Genomic DNA, 21,300 nt, shown 5'->3' with positions numbered 1-21,300 from the left:
CGGTCCGGGAGGATCCCACATGCCGCGGAGCGGCTGGGCCCGTGAGCCATGACCGCTGAGCCTGCACGTCCAGAACCTGTGCTCCGCAACGGGAGAGGCCACAACAGTGAGAGGCCTGCATACCACAAAAAAAAAAAAAAAGAAAGAAGTCTAGTAGTCAAAAGCGAGATTCATTTCAGGCTGAAGGCGTCCTCCTGAGAAGGAGAAGGAAGAGTGCTGGGGATAAGCCTCTCTCTTTCCTGTGTCTCCTCAGGACAGTTGAGACCTGTTTAGGCTCTGAGCTGCTCTGGAAGCGGAGACGTTGAGGAAGAATGTGGGCATTTGGTCCTGGGAGTAAGAACCAGGAAGATAATTAGCATTTGTATTCAGTCCAGTAGCTTAGAAACAACTTAAATACATACTTGAAACCATTATGTATATATATATATTTTTTCTTTTTTGCGGTACGCCGGCCTCTCACTGTTGTGGCCTCTCCCGTTGCGGAGCACAGGCTCCGGACGCGCAGGCTCAGCGGCCACGGCTCACGGGCCCAGCCGCTCCACGGCATGTGGGATCTTCCCGGACCGGGGCACGAACCCGTGTCCCCTGCATCGGCAGGCGGACTCTCAACCACTGCGCCACCAGGGAAGCCCTCTGTATATTTTTATAGACAAATATAAAAGGAGGGAAGATAAAACCAATATATATCTATTTATCAGCACACACAGAGGTGATAACCCAGAGGCCAAATACCTGATTTGTTACATAGCATTTTGAATTTGTTACTGTGTGACTATAACATGGAAGTCAACTTTTGTTTGTCTACGTAGATAATTTTTTAATAGTGGTATAAAAAGTAAATGAGCTGGTTAAAAAGCTGCCCCCGCCTGAGGGAGCCTGACCTCTGCATTTCTGCCCCTGATTAGGCACTGCTGATCCCCTCTTAGTGGCAATGGGAGGAGAGATGTGGCACCTGGGTTGGAGCCACCAAGTCCCCTTGGTCCCTGGCCACTGCAGACTCCTCTCCTTTGCAGGGACTGCAGCCTCCCAGCCTTCTTTTTAAAGCTTCCTTTCATTCGATTTGTGGAATATGAAACCAGCAGCTCATGAGCTGTGTGGTGTTCCAGTAACAGTGTTTTCAATAAAAAGCGAGGAACTTGTGCGTGAAGAAAGCCGGATCCCAAAGCGGCCCCACGGAGGCAGATCATAGGATGCAGGCGGGATGCTGAAGAGAAGGTGACTGCAACCACCGTTGCTCCCGGGCCCCGTCAGCTTCCAGATCCTGTTGAGTCTGTCTCCTCACCATCTCTCACATCACCCTTTCCTTTGTTTCTGGAGGAAAGATAGGCATCTTTGTCAGTAATTTGGGCTTCTTCCCTCATAGGGCTGTAGTGAGGTTTAGTACTATGTGCGAAACACTTAGCTCCGTGCCTGGAAACAGTGGGGACGTAGTAGGGGTTAGTTTTGTCCTTCCCCCTACCCCACTTCACCTCTGGAATCAGGGTAACAGGGTTTGAGGCCTGGCCCCTCTCCTACCTGTGTGACTTTAGGCAGCTCACTATCCCTTTCTGAACCCTTGACGACTTACCTGACGCTGTCTCTCCCTACTCAGAACCAGTCAGTGATTCTCTTTCCTCTGTCAGAACCAGACTAATCCCCCCCCACACCAATGTCCTGGGTCCACCACAGTAGGTCTCAGGCTCCCTTTCCATCTCATCTCACCATTATTCTCCTTTGGGTCACCGCCAAATGGGTCTAAATGCTGCTTTCTGTCTTTCCCCCATTCCCTGGCTTCCTTTCTTGGCTCATGTGTTCCCTGTGCATGAAGTGCCCACCCTGCCCCCATATCCAAGTCCTGCTTCTCTCAGGTCCATCTCAGATGCGGCCTTCTCCATGCTCAGCATAAGTGTCTCCATATTGGGCCCATTTTCTTGTTTTTAACAGGCTATATGTCAATTATGTCTCCATTTTAAAATAATGTAATATTTATTCCATTAAAAAAAAAGTAGAGCAGTGGACTGAGAAAGTTCCTTTTCTTGGTGACAGAGCTGAAACCAGTATCTCTAGCCTGACTAACCCAAGGACATAGAGCGTAGGGAAGTGGTCACCTGAGCATTTGGTGCCATTAATTTAAAAAAATGTTTAATGAATACGTTTTATTTCTCAAAAATGTAACATGACTTAGTAACCATCTCCTTTTTTCTTTTCTTTCTTTTTTTTTTTTTTTTTGGACTCGTGAATTTGTTTTTATTTTTATTGTGCTATAGGGGATGGGTTGGGAAATATCTCTGTAAGTTGTGCCCTCCTAGGGAAATGTCCATTCTCATTTTCCTGGAACAGCTTTCAGCGCTTTTTCTCTTTCTTGGAGCTGCAGGTCTTGCTGGCAGCAGTCTCTTCAGGTTCACTGCTGAGAGGCTCCTCCTTGGAAGAGAATTTCCTCTTTTTCTCAGGTACCCTCTTGTTTCCTGACTCTTCAGGGTCACTATCTGGTTCCTCTTTGGGGAAAGATTTCTTCCTCTTGGTAAGACTTCCATTGCCAGCTGTCTCTTTATGATCACTACTAACCAGCTCCTCCTTGGAAAAAGATTTCTTTTTTTTGGGTTTGGAGGAGACAGATGGGTCTTCCATTCCATTCTCCTGAGGAGCCTCCTGGGGCTTTTGCTTCTTCGTCTTTTTGGGTCTTTTCATCTGTCTCCTCACATTCCTCCGGGGTCCTACTGCTGTTTTCTGAAGATGCAGGGCAATCACAGCTAGCCTCTTCTTTTCCTTCTTCAAGCATTTCTTCTACTGTTTCTCCAGTTTCCTAGTAACCTCAGCAGCCGCTTCCTCTGCCTGAACCATTGCCTCCTTCATGACATCCAGATTCTTTCGTGGAATCTCTGCAGTCTCGTAGAAGGACAGCCACTCCTCAACTTGTTCTCGAAGCTTCTCCCCAGATACACTGGTAGGTACCTCAGAGAAGCAATCAATTCGTGAGGCAATACTGCATTTGTTTGCCAGGTATCGGGAGATGCGGCCTCTGTTCTTGGCCACTGCTCGGCCAATGAAGGTAGAGTGGAAAATGAGTCCGTATTTTGGGGTGTTACCCCTTGTCTTCAGGGCTCTGGAAAGTTGGTCCCTGTGCTGGGCCCAGGGAATCACTCAGACACCAGGACTGGCCATCACCCCCATAGCAGAGGCCTGTACAGGTCAGGGAGCCCTGGTCAACCATCACCGTGATCCTTTTTTCTTTTAATCCATTTATTTATGCAACCAATTAAGTGGTCTAAGCACTGTTCCAGGAGCTGGGATAAAAGCGATGACGAGCTAGACAATACCCCTGCCCTCCCTTGGCTTGCCTTGTGTGGGTGAAGGCAGAGAAAACAAGCAAGCAAGCCCTGTAATGCCCATGATGTGACAGAGGAGCCAGGTGGGAGAGCTAGCTCCCTTTGATAGCATGGGCAGGAAGGGCCTCTTGGAGGTGGTAGGTGACCCTCAGTAAGAGAAAGGTGAGTGGGAAGAGGCTTCCAGGGGAGATCTGAGGCTGGACTGTTTCAGGCAGAGGGAAGGGCAAGCTCCAAGGCCCTGAGATGGGAAGGAGCCCCTTGAGGAATGGAAGGAGGGAAGCCCGTGGGGCTGGAGGGTGTGGAGCAAGGAGCCAAGGGTCCAAAATGATTCTGGAGGACGAGGCGACGGCCGGACGGTGACGAAGAGCAGGGTCTCTTTTAGATGCGGTAAGAGCCATTGGAGGGTTTTCAGTAGGGGTGTAACAGGTCTGTGTCAGGCTTAGCTAGGAATTTAGTGAAATTGTGATCTTTGAACCTCAGCCATTACCATGCTGCTCTACCGTGAGCTGGAACTTGGTGACCCAGGCCTGTCCATGCTCCTCGGGGAAGTTTCTTTGACATCCAGCTGCTGTGAAAGCTACTCTGTGTTGAGTAACAGTAGCCCTAACTATCCTTTAATTTCCTTCTGTTTACGTTTGCTTGGTGTGTTGTAAAAGGTGTGATTATACATGTGGACATGAACCTGGAGGCAGTTAAACGATGGTGGAACCTGGCAATAGGCATTTGGAGACCGTGGCTTGGCTCTGGGAAGGCCACCTGGGGTGGTGTTTGTAGCTTTCTCATGGGGACAGGTAACCATCTTGCCTCGTGAGCTCTTGCTCCTTCACTGTGGAGTCTCTGAAGGTCCAGTTCTTAACCCTCCGTGCTCCTGTCTTTGTGCCGCTCCCCTTGGATGTCGGCTACCCTCAGGACAGGAGGCCTCCTCGATCTAAGTACAGCGCTGGTCCCCCACCTTGGGGCTGCCTGGAGGAGAACTCCATCTGGTTCGCTCATGAGAGCTGTTGCATAATGAGTTGGTATATTCTCCCCTCATATTCTCGGTTGGTACATTCTCAGTTTTTGTCACAGACTGAACCCCTTCCTGGCTTCCCCCATCACAATCACTGTCCAAGACAGCATTTCTCTTCCCCCAGACTCCAACACCTGGAGTGATTTGTAGTCTTTTCCTTCCCTTTGTAGAATCTTAGGATGGAAGAGCCTCGATGATTAAGCCTCACATTACAATACTTTTCAGTTTTTAGAAGATTTCTCAGATCCACTCTTGCTTCCTTCCTACTGCTGCCACTTCTGAGGAAGAACTTTCCAGAATTGTTCATCTTCATGGCTGTGCTATATCGAGTTTTTTAATTAGAAAATCCAGATTAAAAAAGAAAAGAAAAGAAACCCTTCACGCTGCAAGAGTCGAAATGCATAATTCACTTCCCACCATACATAGCTTCTATCAATATAGATGTTCTGGTGAATAAATGTATCCTTTAAAAAATTGAAAAGAGCCCCTGGTGAATTAATTGAGAAAAGTTGCAATATAGAGACATAATTTTAAGTGTACAAAGCTCTGGGTCAGGGAAGGATGCTGCTAAGTGGGATGGGCTGTAAAATCCATGGTCCAAACCAGTACAGATGGGGTATTTATTCAACAGGGCATTTGTTAAGTGGTGGTGGTGTTGCCTTTTTTTTTTTTTAATTTATTTACTTCAGTTTTGGCTGCTTTAGGTCTTCATTACTGCCCGTGGGCTTTCTCTAGCTGTGGCGAGCGGAGCGGGGGCTTCTCTTGTTGTGGAGCACGGGCTCTAGGCGCGCAGGCTTCAGCAGTTGCAGCATGCGGGCTCAGTAGTTGCGGCTTACGGGCTCTAGAGCACAGGCTCAGTAGTTGTGGCGCACAGGCTTAGTTGCTCTGCAGCATGTGGGATCTTCCCAGACCAGGGCTCGAACCCGTGTCCCCTGCATTGGCAGGTGGATTCTTAACCACTGCACCACCAGAGAAGCCTGGTGCCTTTTTAAAAAATTATTTTCCTAATTTCTGACCTGTGGGGCTTCTGCACCAGGTAGAAGCCAGAAACTTGCTTTCCTTTGTCGTAAGAGTCTCCTCCCCTCTCTTTAGCTTTTACTGAGAATGGCATGTGGAGGGAGGGGGCCGTGGAATGCATTCTGGTGATCCTGGCAGCAGTGCCGTCCAGCGTGGAGAGGCAGATATCTGGCTGGCCGCTCCCCTGAGCCCAGTGGCAGGCACAGTAGGGTCCCCGTCAGAGCTGTGGTGGTGTGATTTGACAACAGTACCTGACTGCACAGCCTCCAAGCCTGGCTTTGAGACCCTCTCTCAGAGATTGTGCAAACTGCTGATCCTTCCTTAATAGATTCCTTTCCTATTAAAACTAACCAGAGTGGGTTCTGTTATCTGCATCTAAAGTATCTGATGTAGCTACTTACCCAGGGATGTTTGGGATGTCTCGCTCAGCAGGGGGAGTACATGATCTTTACTTGGCTTTGCCCATGAGCCGCATCGATTCCACACTCCAGATTTAAATAAAATTGCAGTTATTTTTGCATCAGTACCAGAAGCAGCCTGTGAAATGGAAAGGGCATTGGATCAGATACAGAAGGCCGTGGCTCCAGCCTGCCTTGCTGCTCTCTCGCTGCAGTGATTTTGTGCACGTCACTTCTCCTGTTGGGGGCCTTAGTTTTCTTCTTTGTAAAATGAGAAAATTATACCTGATAAACTCTAAGGTCCCTTCCAATCTCGGCAGCCTCTGATGAGCAGCTCTGGTGTTTTTATTATTAGCGAGCCGCTCCTGTTCAGATCTGTGCTCTTTAATACAGCAGCTACTAGCCACCTGTGGCTATTTAAGTTTAAATGGTTTAAAGTCCGACAAAATTACAAACTTTGTTGTTCCTTAGTTGCACTAGCCACATTTTAAGCTCTCATCTCGGACAAAGCAGATATAGAACATTTCCATCATCACGAACATTCTCTTGGCCCACACTGGTCTACCTGTTAATGCCAAGTGTCTTCTTCCTTTGTAGAGGTGCTGGGTGTTCAATTGTATTTCTGCCTGCTTAGTTGCAGGATCAACATCCATCTTATTAGCCATTCAGCTTGCCCCAAAAGGAACTCCTTATCCACTCTTACCCGCTCCCAACCTCCCCTTTGTCCCATCCCTACTCTCCGCCCATCTTAGGGATGGCTCCCCACCCATATTAACCAATGCAGAAACCTTGGGGTCGGTCTGGAAATGCCCTTCGTCACCACCCTTCACGTCCCCCATCTTGGTCCCTAAGTTCTGTCAGTTCCTCCTGTTACATATTAACGGAACGTGCCCTATTTTCCTCATTTGTACGGTGTGCACCGTAACCGAGGCCCCTCATCTTCCGTTTCCCTTCCATTGTGAACCTCACCTTTACTTTCTTCCTCATTCCGCTTGTCCCCTCAGTTCAGCCATCGAATCGAAACACAGTTTACAGACAAACCAACAAAAGGCAGTTTTAATCAGCCATTTTCCTCCCTCCACCGCCATGTATTCAACTGCCTTTTCCTGACTTAACTCTTAGCCCCATGAGCAGCCGCATTAACTTTTCTGTTCCCTGAACAAGACTCGCTCCTTAATTTTCTTCTTTCTTTTCGTGCGTGTTTGCTTCCCTCTTCCCATATAAGCCTTCTCAGCACTGGGTGCAGAGGTCATGACCTCTCTTGCAGAGCCCTTGCTGGCTCCCCTGGAGGAGTTAGGTGCTCCCCCTGGGGCGCTCTGCCGTCTTGAAGGTCACGGGTGGTGGCTTGGGGTTCAGGCTCCGGTGTTGGGCTGCCTGGGTTTGAATGCTGGTTGCATCACTGTTGATTCTGTGACCAACTTGACAGCTCTGTGCTCGACTTTCCTCATCTATACAATGAGTATTAGTAATAATACCCAATTCCCAGGCTTTTTTTGAGGATGAGGTGACATTGATATATTTAAAGTGCTTAAAATAGCACTCAGCGTGGAGTAAGCACTTAATAATTGTTCATTGTTGTCACCATCATTATACTTCACTTGACTCCTTGTTCATCTGCTGGGGTGATAGTAGACTGAATGGCAACATCAATTTTTTGTTTTTAAAGAGAAATCTAGGATGGTGCTTTCTCTTCGGTCTGATGATTGACATGTAAGCTCCGTGAGCTTGCTTTCTCCTCCATTTTCCTTTGAGCACCTGGCAACAGATGGTGTGTCCACAGGATGGACGTGAACAGGTGGAGTTGGCTGTAGCCCAAACCCAAGCCAGCTCTGGTACTTACTAGCAACGTGACTTGACTAGCAAGTGTTTTCATATCACGGCTGCCGTTTCCCCATTTGTGAAATGCTGCTATTAGGAGGAAAGTCGGGCACTTCAAAAACATGAGTTAAATCAAGCAAATCAATACCACATGGGTGAGATCAATCATTCTAGATGCAGGGATCCACTCATTTATCATCAGATCATTTTTGTACCTACTGTGGGCTAGAACACAGTACGAAGCAAATAGAGACATGGCTCCTGCTCTCATGAAGCTTAGGGTTTGGGAGCAGAGAGCTGTCTGTGGGACGTCATACACGTTTGTGGACAAGTATAGTAGCCTGTAGTGCCAAGAAGGAGACACATGGTCCTACAAGTGCGTGGGGCACTTGACCCAGGAGTGGAACGGGAGCTCCCCGGGGGGAAGGCTCCCCAGGAGGCAATGCTGAGGTGGAGGGAAAAGTATCCTCAAAGAGCAGGGTGCATTCCAGGAGGAAGGACAGAAAGAAGGTCCTAGTGGTTGAAGCGCAGAGTGACGGGGGCACAGGCAGGCTGGGAGGTTGTCCTGGACCAGGCCATGCAAGGTCTTGAGTGCTGTTTGTTGTTGTTTTTACTTTTGAACTGTACGCCCTCCTCCTCGCTCTCCTCTGCATTGATTCAAGTCCTTGGGTGGTGAGAATGACCACCTTAGCCTCTGTATGCATCCCTGCCTCTTGCCTCACCCTCCTCAAATCCACCCTCTACTCTGCCGCCACAGATGCCTCAAAATGTAGGTTGGGTCCTGTCATCTGTTGAAATCCGCCTGAAGCTTTCTCCTCATCAGGCCATACAAGCCCTGTGAAGGTCTGACCTGCCTCAGCTCCCACCACTTTCCCTCCTGCTGCCCTGGCACCAGCCATAGTCACGCCGAACAGTGTCGCCCTAACTGGCGATGCTCTCTTTGGCTTTTATATCCTCTCCTGAATGTTCTTCCCCTTCCCCTTTGCTTCCAGGCTGTTTCCTACTCAACCCTTCAGTCACAGGCCATCCATCACCTCTTCAGAGTTGCCTCCTTGCTCTCCAACATGTAACCACAGCCTCTTGTGATTTCTTTTTCCTCACAGCTCTTACCCTGCCACGTCATCATGGCACACTTCCTGTCTCCCCAGAGAGGCAGTGAGCTCCATGAGGATCATTTGTGGTGTTAATTTTGTCTATCAACATCTCCTGAGACAGGACCGTTAACTGGGGGGGGAAGTGTTGATATGTGTCGGTTAAAATAAGCTCCACTGAATGCTGTTTGAAAGATCAAAGTCAGGCAGGGAAACAGCCTAACTGTCCACCAACAGAGGAATGGATAAAGAAGATGTGGTACATTTATACAATGGAACATTACTCAGCCATAAAAAAGAATGAAATAATGCCATCTGTAGCAACATGGATGCAACTAGAGATTATCATACTAAGTGAAGTAAGTCAGAAGGAGAAAGACAAATACCATATGATATCACTTATATGTGGAATCTGAAATATGGCACAAATGAACCTATCTATGAAACAGAAACAGACACACATAGAGTACAGACTTGTGGTTGCCAGAGAGGTGGGAGGGAAGGATGGACTGTGAGTTTGGGATTGGCAGGTGCAAACTATTATATATAGAATGGGTAAACAACAAGGTCCTACTGTATAGCACAGGGAGCTATATCCAATATCCTGTGATAAACCGTAATGGAAAAGAATATAAAAAAGAATGTACATGTGTATAACTGAGTCACTTTGCTGTACAGCAGAAATTAACACGCCATTAACACAACTATACTTCAATAAAAAAATTTAAAAGAATAATCAAAGTCAGACTCAGATTCTAAGCAGTAACTTGGAAATGGGTGACCAAAAAGTTTGCTGGGAAAGTGTAGCGGTAGTTAAAAATTACTTACGCATATGTATCCTAACACATCTGAAGTCCTCACTTAGACAATGGAATTGATGTACTGAAGGGAAAAAACCTTCAGTAGAAAATGCATAGTGTAGCCTATTAATTAATGTACTAGAGTGGGAGAAGCTTTATCACTAATATGTCAATAATACTAATAATACCAACATTTAAAATGATGAAAACTTTTATATCAATTAGAGAAGATCCATTTGCATTCAGAAAACCTCTACCCAAATGAGAAGAACGTGTGAAGGGACAGTCAGCGAGCTGGGAGTTGGGTATACCCTGCAGTCTGTAGGAATGAGGAGCTGCTGATGTACCAGGGAGGAGGTATGATGCTGTGAGTCAGGGTAGCGATTTTCTTCTCCATCATTTCTTTTGGGGGATTGTCAAAATCCTGATGTGCTCGTGGGAATATGTTACTCCTTTGAACATGACCTGTTAATAAGTGCAGCCTTGGAACCTTGGGGATGTTTCCAAATGTTAGTCAACATACAAGATCAAGGTCTGTTGCAATGAGGATGATACGTGCTGTTGAGTTGGTGGACATCAGACAGAACATCGAAGCAAGCACACCTGTGAGGAAAGGGGTCGACTTGCTATGGGGGAGGGGCTTGGTAGGGCACCAGCCTAGTACCAGGAGATCAATGTTTGCCAGGAGTTGGGTACAGTTTGCTTCCTAAGTAGAGTGGACATTTGCTCCATCCCCTGGCGACTCAGTAAGTACCTTTTGGACATCCTTCTGGCTTGGGGAAATGTCTGGCCTTCTGAACTCTACCTCCTCAAAGTACAAGTCAAAAAGTCACTTTCTGCATCTCCCTGGCAGCCAGTACCAGAATATATTACAGGCTCTGCCAGTCAGATGCATCAAAGGGGTGACTTTGATTCAGAAGGCAGTCAGGAGAGGCATCCCACTGAAGTGTTTCTCGAGAGGGTGCTAGTAGCATCTGCAGTAGGGTCTGCAGGGGCTTTCTGGTGAATCTGTCATCTCCTAGCCTGATTCACTGGTCCACCAGATGTTCTGTGACCTAATGTCCTTAAGAAATTTCGATTCTGCTTCAGTTATCTAGAGTGCCTTCTGTTGTTTGCAACTAAAAGCTCTGAATGATATGGGCGACTATATAAATGGACGTGGCCAAGGCAGCTCTGTTCTCACAGCAACTCAGTACTGACCAGAGACCATGGGGATCTTGAGGAAACTGGATACAGTTTCATGCTTTTGGTTGTGCTGCCAATTCAAGGTGTTTCTGGTGTAATGCGAGGCATACAAACTTGAAAAATCTCAGGTTATATAAAATGGCACACAAAAAGATAACAGGACTTACGGAAAAAGAGAGTTGGGTAGATCACCCCAAATCTATGAAACTCCATCCAGAGCACGAAGAAAAACAGCAAGCCTAATAAGGATATCGGCTCAACTGGAAAGTCACACTGAATTACTAAGAAATAAATATTCTAGGGAGTATCAGCCTTTACCTTAAAAGGTGACGGTACCTTGATGGAAGCGGGGGATAGAGACTGCTGAGTTCTGAAGGCAAGGTTAGAGGGGGGTGGGGAAAAGTGCTTGTAGGCTTTACACAGATTTGAGTGATGACTGAGATGGATGGCTCTGGATCCTTGTTTTGTGATGTTCTTTTACACTGCATCTTCGAGAACTGTGCATTATGTCTGTCTGTGACAGAGCATGAGGCTCTACTAGGCTAATAGGAAAAAGGGGCGGGATGAATGGGTACCTGGTACAGTAACGTAATCAGCTCTGTTAGTGAGTCTTGTGTTCAGATGCTTTTACTTGGGGCTGAGTATTAACAAGCTAAGAAAAAATTACATATAAACAGACACCGTTTGTGCTTTGTATGGACGTTGTTCTCCTATTTACCAATGACATATGGACTATGGTATTTAGGGAAACGTGTGCTATAGTAGACGAGAGTGTATTTGAGAGTGTTCCATAAACCTGAAAATATGGAAGACGCTTGGCCTGTAGATAAAGGGACTGTGGGATAAAGGATCCCCAGCATTATTTAAGAGGAGGAACCCCAGGAGAAGAGTAGACTGTCTTATTGCTGAAGGCAAGAGATATGGCCTGGCATAGAAGTTAGAGGCACAGGCTGTGGACAGACCCCCTGGATATGAATCCCTCCTCTCCCATGTGCTAGGTCTGAGCCCTAGTTTGATCATTTGTAAAATGGAGATAATAAGGCTACTGCCTTAAATGTGTTAATGCATGTGAAATACTTGGGGCAGTTCCCTAAATGATGGCCATTGTTGTTGACTTCTCAACTATCCGTCTACGATCCAATCTGCTTCAAGGGTAAGGAGAGAAAGCTCGCGTGAAGTACTTCTCACTGGGTCTAACGTGTAATAGGCATTCGGTCCACATTTGTTGAATTTGGATCCAGTGAGAAATATCCACATAGACTGCAACCAGCACAGTTTCCTTTCCTCCTCCTAAGTCAGTGTGGACACTGCTTACTGGCAAGGACTGGATGATCTGTATTGAAAGGACAGATTCAGGAGCACATTCTGGACTGGCGGGCTGTGTGTGCATCCCGGGTGCTTTAGAGTACTAACGTAAAATCCCAAGGGAAGGTCAGACCTTCAGAACAGAGCCTGAGTAGAAAGAACTTGCCTCCAGCCTGATTTCAGTTGCAACCAGGACATTTCAATTAAAAACACTTTAGATGCTGGAAGCCACAGCGTCTGTTTCTAATTGAAAGGTTACTTACAGACAATATGTTCTTCATAGAGTGACATTTGTATGTGTTTATTAATACAGAGTCTATTGCAGTAAAATCCATTTTGGAAATGGAAATAGATAATTGTTTTTGAACCTTTTAATCATTTTTTAAGCCAAACAGTGAACTGGAAAGCATTTAGCCGAGGAAGTGCATCTGATTACACAAGCAAATTATTCGGTTGGGATGGGATGCAAATATATGCTGTCTCCTTCTGTTCTATCAGGGTAGGCAGAGGGGAGAGGTTCCTCATTTTATCTCCAGGTTCTGTGACATTTTTTACTCACATCTGATGCTTTAGAGGCCCGCGATTCTAGTCCTGGCTTTTCCATTCATTTCATGGTCTTGGGAAAGTCACTTTGCGTTTCTGGGCATCAGTTACTCATCTGTAAAATACCTTATGATTTAAAAGGTCTCTTCTAGCTCTGACCATATGTGATTGTAGGATTCTGTGCCTTGGTGAAAGTGGACAAATTCCTGTGAGCACTTGAGCCATCCAAGAACACTGGTCTCCTTGATGCCCCAGACTGGAGTTAAAGATACTAGATCTTCTGTTTTATTCAGCACCATGCATAGAGCTCCTACTGTGTGCAGAGCACAGTAAGGCCAGTGAGGGGGCAGAAGAGTAAAAAACTGCTTAAATTTCCTGTGGTCTAGTTGCAGAGGGAAAGCAAACATCTATAACATAGTCAGGAAGATTAAGCCGGTTAGAAATGCCAGTGCTCAAGCTTTCCCAGTTGTTGTGGAATATGGAAGGAAGAGTGTCCTAGTGGGAAATCTGGGGAATTGGACAAATTCCTAAGGACAATATTTATAACTGAATGATGGGACTTGGTTTTCTACTCTCTTTGCTGAGCCAAATCTAAACTATTTATTTTCTTTCTTTTTTTTTTTCCTATTTTTTAAAAATTTGAAGTATATTTGACTTACAATGTTGTGTCAATTTCTACTGTACAGGAAAGTGACTCAGTTACACACATAGATACATTCTTCTTTTATATTCTTTTCCATTATGTTTTATCACAGGATATTGAATATAGTTCCCTGCACTATACATTAGGACCTTCTTGTTTATCCTAGACTATTTTCTTTCTATCATTTTTTAAAATATAGTTGGGTGGGTCTTCCTCCCTTCCGCTTTTCCTTGAGTGTTTGAAAAACCCATGGCATCTAGTATAGCGCTTTGTTTAATATAAATGTCTTGAATGGTGGAATGCCCACCCCCCTGCCCATCCTCACCCTGGGGAGGACTGGGTTAGATGATCTATGCAGAAGAACTTGGTACCCTTGTAAAATATCGTTAAGGTTAATTACCAGCCCGTTGTTCTAACCCACTGGGTTGTAATCTTGTGGGGACAGGGGACTGGATAATGTGGCAGTCGGTTGCCTCTTGCTGTTTTCTAAGGTGGAAGAAATGTGCCCTGCTTTCAAGGATCTAAGAGAAACAGATATATAAAAATAATCGATGTTTCGTAGCTGATGATTCTCTGGACATTGGCTGGAATCCCTGTGGCTGGAGGAGGGAGAAGAGCAGGAAACCAGTCAGCTTAGTGTACAGAAAGCTCTGTCCACACATCAGGCATCAGACCTGGACTGGCCTTTTATAACAGAAGCTACTTTGAGGGATGCACTTGCTGATGTGTGTGAGGGTCTGTATCTCCTTATGCTGCATCTGCATGGGAAATACAGCAAAGGTTTTGGTTGGTTTTTTTTTTTTTTTTTTGGAGGTGGGGAGAATCCCTGTGTCTAGCATACCCATGGGTGTATTTCCAAGAGCCAAAGACACAAAATAAACAATGTTCCAGATCAAACCAAAGTGACAACCACAGAAAACATGTAAAAACGCTAAGAGCGTTGCAACCAGTAGCATTACACCCCGTGGTTCTGAATTACAGAGCCCAGAAGAGCATGTTGGCAGTGGGCGTTGAGGTCTCGAGGCTAATTCCAGCAATTACTCAGCCAGCAGCCAGCTCCTTGACTCAGAGAGAGCTGCTGCAGAGAGGCCTGGAGTACCGGGCGTGTCACGTCCAGCCGTGCCTCATGGGTAACTGGTCTCGTTCTCTTAAAGTGGCAGAGTTTTTAAAAGATGTCTTCTTCCCTTTAACTGGGGAAAATACTTTTAGAGCTTTCGTCAGGTAATCACCAAAGCCACTGCCGTTCAGTATGCAGATACCTACCTGAAGGCGCTGAGACAGCTGTATAAATGTAGCCCATTCCCGCACGCAGACCCACACGGTCCACCACCCATGCAGCCCAGAGGTTCTGACTCCTGGTTCAAAGCTGCTGCTGGTATTCTGAGGATGAGTTTCGGAGCATCTTTCCGGTGCTCTTTCAACCCCGTTTATCTAATTAGACAAAATGTGTCCTGTTCGCCCCAGTTTCCCACTGGGGAACCCAGCTGTCTGCTGTTGTTGTGTGTGTCTACCCCAGTCATGCTGGATTCGGCACCACTTTACTGCTGGTGGCCTGGGGGCTTTTAGTGATTGTGTGTCTCTCCTGCACTGCATCACCTGATGGGAAGACCAAAGAGGGCAAAAGCTGTCCTTTCCCATTTCAGCTGGAGAAGGATTTGTGTATTCTAATCAACAGAAAATTAATGTAGCTGGGGCATTCAGATAAGGGATGTGGTGCTAATACAGGTGATCGGGAGAGTAGCAAAGGCCTCTGTCAAATAGCTCCCCCAAGAGCTACTGTCTAAATTGGACCCTTGCTAAAATATAAAGCAGGATTTCTCAACCTTGATACTAGTGACATTTTGGATCAGAAACACCTTTGTTGTGGAAGGATGCCCTGTCTACCATAGATGTTTAGCAACGTTTCTGGCCTCTAGTCACCTAATACCAGTAGTAGCCTCAGTTGTGACAACCAAAAATGTCTCGAGACAGTGCAGAATGTCCCTGAGGGTGGGGTGAGGAGACAAGAATTGCTCTTGGTTGAGAAACTTCTATAAAATAAAATACCATGTCTGGTTTTGAACTGTACCTAAAGAGGATGTGAAAAAAAAGGTGGCTATAAGGGCTGCAAGTTTAAAATGATGTCTGCCTCTGGCTTCTGATGCAGCCTCACTCATTTACCCATGATGATGTCTGGAAAACACTGGAAGAGATGAAAATAAATACTGGGAAGTAGGGCTGGAATTCAGCTTGTTGTCAGAATCAATGAGAAATTTCCTTTAACGTGGCACACGGAGCTTGTCTGAAGAAGGAACTCAGTGGCTCCTGCATACGGTGCTGTGCAGTGCCCTCGCCCCTCTCCTGGTATCTGTTCCACCAGTTTGGAAACACGTGGTCTGTCCCCACCAGAAAAGTGAACTGCCCTCCGCCAGTCCATAGCTGTTGTATTTTGTCCCAATACAGTTATTCTGTTCCTCCTCCCTTCATAAGCACCTCTCTTTCTGCATCAATATGGAGACTGACTCTGATGGTAATAAGTTAAGTAGGCAGGAAGTGGGAAATGTGGGATTGGACTGGCAGTGGTGCATTTCTGCTGGAGGTGAGCATGGAGACGGAGGGGCCCTGCCAACACGTCGGAAATCATTTTAATGTGTGGTCCTATTGGTTGGTTGATTGGATGAGCAAGGAAATGGACTGAGGAAAGATGAGCCATATCAGAGAATACCCATTAGAAACTGGAAATGGACTGGGTGCTGACACCTCGTTATATTCTTCACATGCATTGCCTGAGAAGGAGCTTGGACTCTTGTTTGTTTAAGAAGACAGAGAACATCCTGAGGGTCATCTTTTAGTCTTGTTTGTGGTTTCATTTGCTGTGTAAAAGCTTTTAAGTTTCAGTAGGTTCCATTTGTCTATTTTTCATTTTATTTCCAGTACTCTAGGAGGTGGGTCAAGAAAGATCTTGCCGTGATTTATTTGTAAATAGTGCTGCAATGAACATTGGGATACATGACTCTTTTTGAATTATGGTTTTCTCAGGGTATATGCCCAGTAGTGGGATTGCTGGGTCATATGGTAGTTCTATTTGTAGTTTTTTAAGGAACCTCCATAGTGGTTCCATAGTTTTTTAAGGTTCTCCATAGTGGCTGTATCAATTTACATACCCAGAAACAGGGCAAGAGGGTTCCCTTTTCTCCACACCCTCTCCAGCATTTATTATTTGTAGACTTTTTGATGTTGGCCATTCTGACCGGTGTGAGGTGATACCTCATTGTAGTTTTGATTTGCATTTCTCTAATGATTAGTGATGTTGAGCATCCTTTCATGTGTTTGTTGGCAATCTGTATATCTTCTTTGGAGAAATGTCTGTTTAGGTCTTCTGCCCATTATTGGATTGGGTTGTTTGTTCTTTTGATATTGAGCTGCATGAGCTGCTTGTATATTTTGGAGATTAATCCTATGTCAGTTGCTTCCTTTGCAAATATTTTCTCCCGTTCTGAGGGTTGTCTTTTCTTCTTGTTTATGGTTTCCTTTGCTGTGCAAAAGCTTTTAAGTTTCATTAGGTCCCCTTTGTTTAGTTTTGACCTTATTTCCATTTCTCTAGGAGGTGGGTCAAAAAGGATCTTGCTGTGATTTATGTCATAGAGTGTTCTGCCTATGTTTTCCTCTGAGAGTTTTATAGTGACTGACCTTACATCTAGGTCTTTAATCCATTTTCAGTTTATTTTTGTGTATGATGTTAAGGAGTGTTCTAATTTCATTCTTTTACATGTAGCTGTCCAGTTTTCCCAGCACCACTTACTGAAGAGGCAGTCTTTCCTCCATTGTATACTCTTGCCTCCTTTATCAAAGATAAGGTGACCATATGTGCATGGGTTTATCTCTGGGCTTTCTATCTTGTTCCATTGATCTATATTTCTGGTTTTTGCCAGTGCCATACTGTCTGGACTTGGGAGTGTTCCTCCCCCTGCTATATTTTGGAAGAGTTTGAGAAGGATGGGTGTTAGCTCTTCTCTAAATGTTTGATACAATTCGCCCATGAAGCCATCTGGTCCTGGGCTTTTGTTTGTTGGAAGATTTTTAATCACAGTTTCAATTTCAGGGCTTGTGATTGGTCTGCTTTATATTTTCTATTTTTTCCTGGTTCAGTCTTGGAAGGTTGTACATTTCTAAGAATTTGTCCATTTCTTCCAGGTTGTCCATTTTATTGGCATATAGTTACTTGTGATAATCTCTCATGATCTATTAATTTTATAGAAAGTAATTTTATGGGTCCTTTTTTGAGTGATTAAATGCTGTAAGAATTTTTAGTGGTTTTCTTCTCTTCATAGTTAGAAAGAGTGATTAGAGCATCTTTTATATTACATGGCATTTTTCCTTTCAACAGTTGTATGTATTTTGTATTCTTTGCTCTTCTCCATATAGACTTTAATCAGAATGGATTCATTGTGTGCTATAATCTGCTATTATCCTACATCATGAAAATGAGTTATTTCCATCTCTGAAATATAATGCTGAATGTAATATATAAAAAAGTAAAAGGCAATATAGTTTTTGTTGATAGATATCGAGTTGTTGATAGATGCGAAGTCTGAATATAATTTACTTCATCTAGGGATTTCTATATATAAAAAAATAATATTTAGCCATTGAAAAACAATTCCGTTATAAAATAAAGGCCACATCACGCTACATCTCAGCGCAAGAGCAGACCTGTAAGGTGATTTATTGTAAGAAACAGGAGAAATATTTTTAAAATTCTTTACTCAGAATGAAACAAGAAGATGGTGGTATATAAGAAATAGGAGTGGTAAGCCATACATAGAGGAGAAGAAGGGAAGAAAATGGAGTTAGGGGAAACAAGAAAGGATTATAGGAAGAATAAGGATGCAAACACATAATTAAAATTCACTTGAAGAATGTTAAGATCAGAATTGACACTTTTAGAATATGGACTCATATGTGGAAGGCAATCTTGAGATGTTCTTCCACAATGTAGAAAAAACAGCTGAATATCATGAGAGGAAGTAGTAAATATAGAATAGAATTATTGAGGTTCCTGACGATGAAACCGGAACAATGAGAGTAGAAATCATTTTTAAAAAGAGAAAAGAAAACTTTTCTGGGCTTAAAAGGACTAACCGTATTACAGACAAAATACACAGAAAGGGAGCCATATGGAGGCACAGTCTGCCATAATTTTAAAATTCCTGAATCAAGGAAGAAAGTGTATGAGGATCCAAGCATAAAACAGGGCTGCTTATAAGGAGGAAAAAGATGTCAGACGTCTGCCTGGTAACACTTCATGCCAGACACAGTGAAATGATGTAACCGAGTGCTGAGAGGAGAAGACGGTAGGTAGTTCGAGAAGTTTATATCCAGTAGAATTGCTTTAATGTGTGAAGTCAACAGAAGGACTGCTCTAAAGATGCTTTGAGGTGCCTGCTGTGGTCAAGCCCTCTTCTCGTAGAATCACCTTCAACCCTAAGGACCCTGAGGAGTAGGTGGGCCCTTGAGCCATGTGATTTGCCATCTCCAGCTAACCTGGTTGGACTAGGAGTGGACATCTCTTGGAAGTAACCTGTAACTTAAGAGTTGGCTAATGGAGATGAGCGAGCCAATTAGATTCTTCTTCAGGGATTTTGGAGCAGAGAAAATGTTGTGGTTGGTTTGAAGACTAGAGCTGGGAAGTCACAGGGATGAGAGTATTGCTAGCACCGTGGCAAGTCAAACCATGTGCAAACTAACCTTCAGGGAGGGCTTCCCTGGTGGCGCAATGGTTGAGAGTCCACCTGCCGATGCAGGGAACACGGGTTCGTGCCCCGGTCCGGGAAGATCCCACATGCTGCGGAGCAGCTGGGCCCGTGAGCCATGGCCGCTGAGCCTGCGCGTCCGGAGCCTGTGCTCCGCAACGGGAGAGGCCACAACAGTGAGAGAGGCCCGTGTACCGCAAAAAACAAAAACAAAAAAAATCACCTTCAGGGAGAAGCAGAAACTAGGAGGACGCAGAGAAGCTGATCGGGGTCGGGGGTGGTGGGGGACAGGAGAAGAGACCAGGGTCAGAGGGAAGCAGAGTGGCTGTGAAAGGAGGCAGCGTTGCTACCTCAGTTCCTTTCTTGTTCCCATGAAGCCCTTTCATCTTTCGAGTTTTATCCTGTGCCATTACAGTAAATCCTCTTGGACATGGGCAGGTGTCTCTTCCTTCCAGTCAAGAAAAGTTCTTACTACAAGGACATTTTCAGATAATCAAGGACTTATGAAGCCTGCCACCTTGGAATCTGGAATTGCAAAAGTTGCTTGAAGTAGAATAAAAATTATAAATCAGATAATAACGAAGTATGAAAAGTTTGGATTTCTCTGTGGGCCTCTCATCAGGCCTAACACTAAATTTATCAATAAATTCCTGAGGACACACGTCACCTAGCGAGCCACCCTGATGTCTTAGCCACTCTCATGACAGAAGATGGCGGAGGGTTTGGTGCTTCTGTTCACAGTGGCACCAGGATGAAACTTGAAAGTAAAGAATGTTGTTAGGGATCATTATTCCTAATTTAGGCAAAAATCCTATAATCTGACATAAAGGATCTTCCAGAGCAGCTTCTCTCTGAGGTAGTATTTATCATCAGGATTTTCAACAAATATTTATTAAGAATTAACAGTGTATAGGCTACTTTGTTAGCTAAAGGTTATCTGTTGATTAGAATGCTTGGTTATAAGAGAAATAATGATCTTATATGTTTATCATAGGGCATTAACTTTTTAAAAAATTAATTAAAAAAAATGGAAGCATAGTTGATTTACAGTGTGTGTTAGTTTCCGGTGTACAGCAAAGTGATTCAGTTGTACATATATATATATATTCTTTTTCATATTCTTTTCCATTATGGTTTTATCATCAGGATTTTAATTGCATTTAAATATAACTACAACAATGTAGCAAACATCTACGACGTAGCCTGGGAAGAAGACTGGGGAAAAACATACCAAAATATTGACATGATTTTCTTTGATGGTGGGACAAGAAGTGATTTTTTTTTTCCTTTTCTCTCTCTCTCTCTGTCCCATACACCACATATCCACACAGATGTTTGTGTGTATATGTTTGCTTCAGTGAGTAAATGTTGATTTTTAAATGAAAAGATAAACTTTATATTATTAAAACATTTGAAAAAATACTGAGCAACATTTCCAAATAAAACCGTAGTAAAGACTTACTAAGAGCATGCTATTTGTGGATACCGTGTTCAGGCTGTTTATAGGCATTGTCTCCCCAAATGTTGTGAATCCAACAAAGAGAGGGTGGGTTATTGCCATTTTCTAGAGTAGGAAACTCATGCTCTTTGAGGTTAAAGACTTGGCAAGGTGTCACAGGCAGTAATTAGCAGGCCTGGGAATTTGAATCCAGATCCCTTCCACTCCCAAGTCCTCTCTCTACCCCACTGCACCGTATCTTCTGAGTAAGCCAGGGATTGAGATGGGACTTGTAAACTTGTGTTACTGCACTGGGATTAATCACTATGAAGAGGAATAGATGTTGGGGAGAATTCCAGGGTTTTGAAGGAAGGTTATTTAGAGAAACCACCAGGTATATGATATGGAACAAGTCATCGACTCTTCTCCCTTTCAAGCTTCAGTTTCTTTGTGAAACTAAGGACTTGGGTCACTCAGTCCCTTGGCATCTTGCCACTCTTATGTTCTTGGGCTCATCTAAACAAGCACGCCAACCAGAATTGGGCTCGTTTCTTTGTTGTTGCTTGCTTTTCGTTTTTGCTTTAGCAGGGATTTGAGATGGGAACGAAAAACATGGGCAAGGTTGTACAGTAGAGTTCAGTTAGAGAGTTTTATGGTTAAAGTCCCAGAAAGCAGTAATTATTATGCAGTACATAATATGGGTTGAACAATGACTTGGAAACATGCAATTACTTTTTCATCTGAGTTGTACTTTTTTGTTTTGTTTTGTTTTTTTTTTTTGCGGTGCGCGGGCCTCTCACTGTTGTGGCCTCTCCCGTTGCGGAGCACAGGCTCCAGATGCGCAGGCTCAGTGGCCCTGGCTCACGGGCCCAGCTGCTCCACGGCATGTGGGATCTTCCCGGACCGGGGCACAAACCCGTGTCCCCTGCATCGGCAGGCAGACTCTCAACCACTGCGTCACCAGGGAAGCCCCTGAGTTGTACATTTTTGATGGAAAAGTCTAGTTTTTTCATTCT

The 21,300-nt window shown here is 44.6% G+C and overlaps 1 protein-coding gene and 1 non-coding gene across 9 annotated transcripts in view; one reads left to right on the top strand and one right to left on the bottom strand.

The window, feature by feature from the left end:
- The window catches only part of HHAT (hedgehog acyltransferase), a 334,459-nt gene that overhangs the window by 196,222 nt on the left and 116,937 nt on the right, over positions 1 to 21,300 (top strand). The window lies entirely within an intron of this gene.
- LOC112403607 (small nucleolar RNA SNORD86) lies at positions 3,115 to 3,200 on the bottom strand. Its single transcript, XR_003003937.1, has one exon. It is a non-coding gene; the product is annotated as a small nucleolar RNA SNORD86 (small nucleolar RNA).

This window comes from Neophocaena asiaeorientalis, unplaced genomic scaffold (genome assembly GCF_003031525.2).
Source record: "Neophocaena asiaeorientalis asiaeorientalis breed wild unplaced genomic scaffold, Neophocaena_asiaeorientalis_V1.1 scaffold67, whole genome shotgun sequence".
In the NCBI taxonomy this organism is placed as follows: domain Eukaryota; kingdom Metazoa; phylum Chordata; class Mammalia; order Artiodactyla; family Phocoenidae; genus Neophocaena; species Neophocaena asiaeorientalis.
Note: the sequence above shows the minus strand (reverse complement) of the source record. Positions and strands in the feature narration are given on the sequence as shown.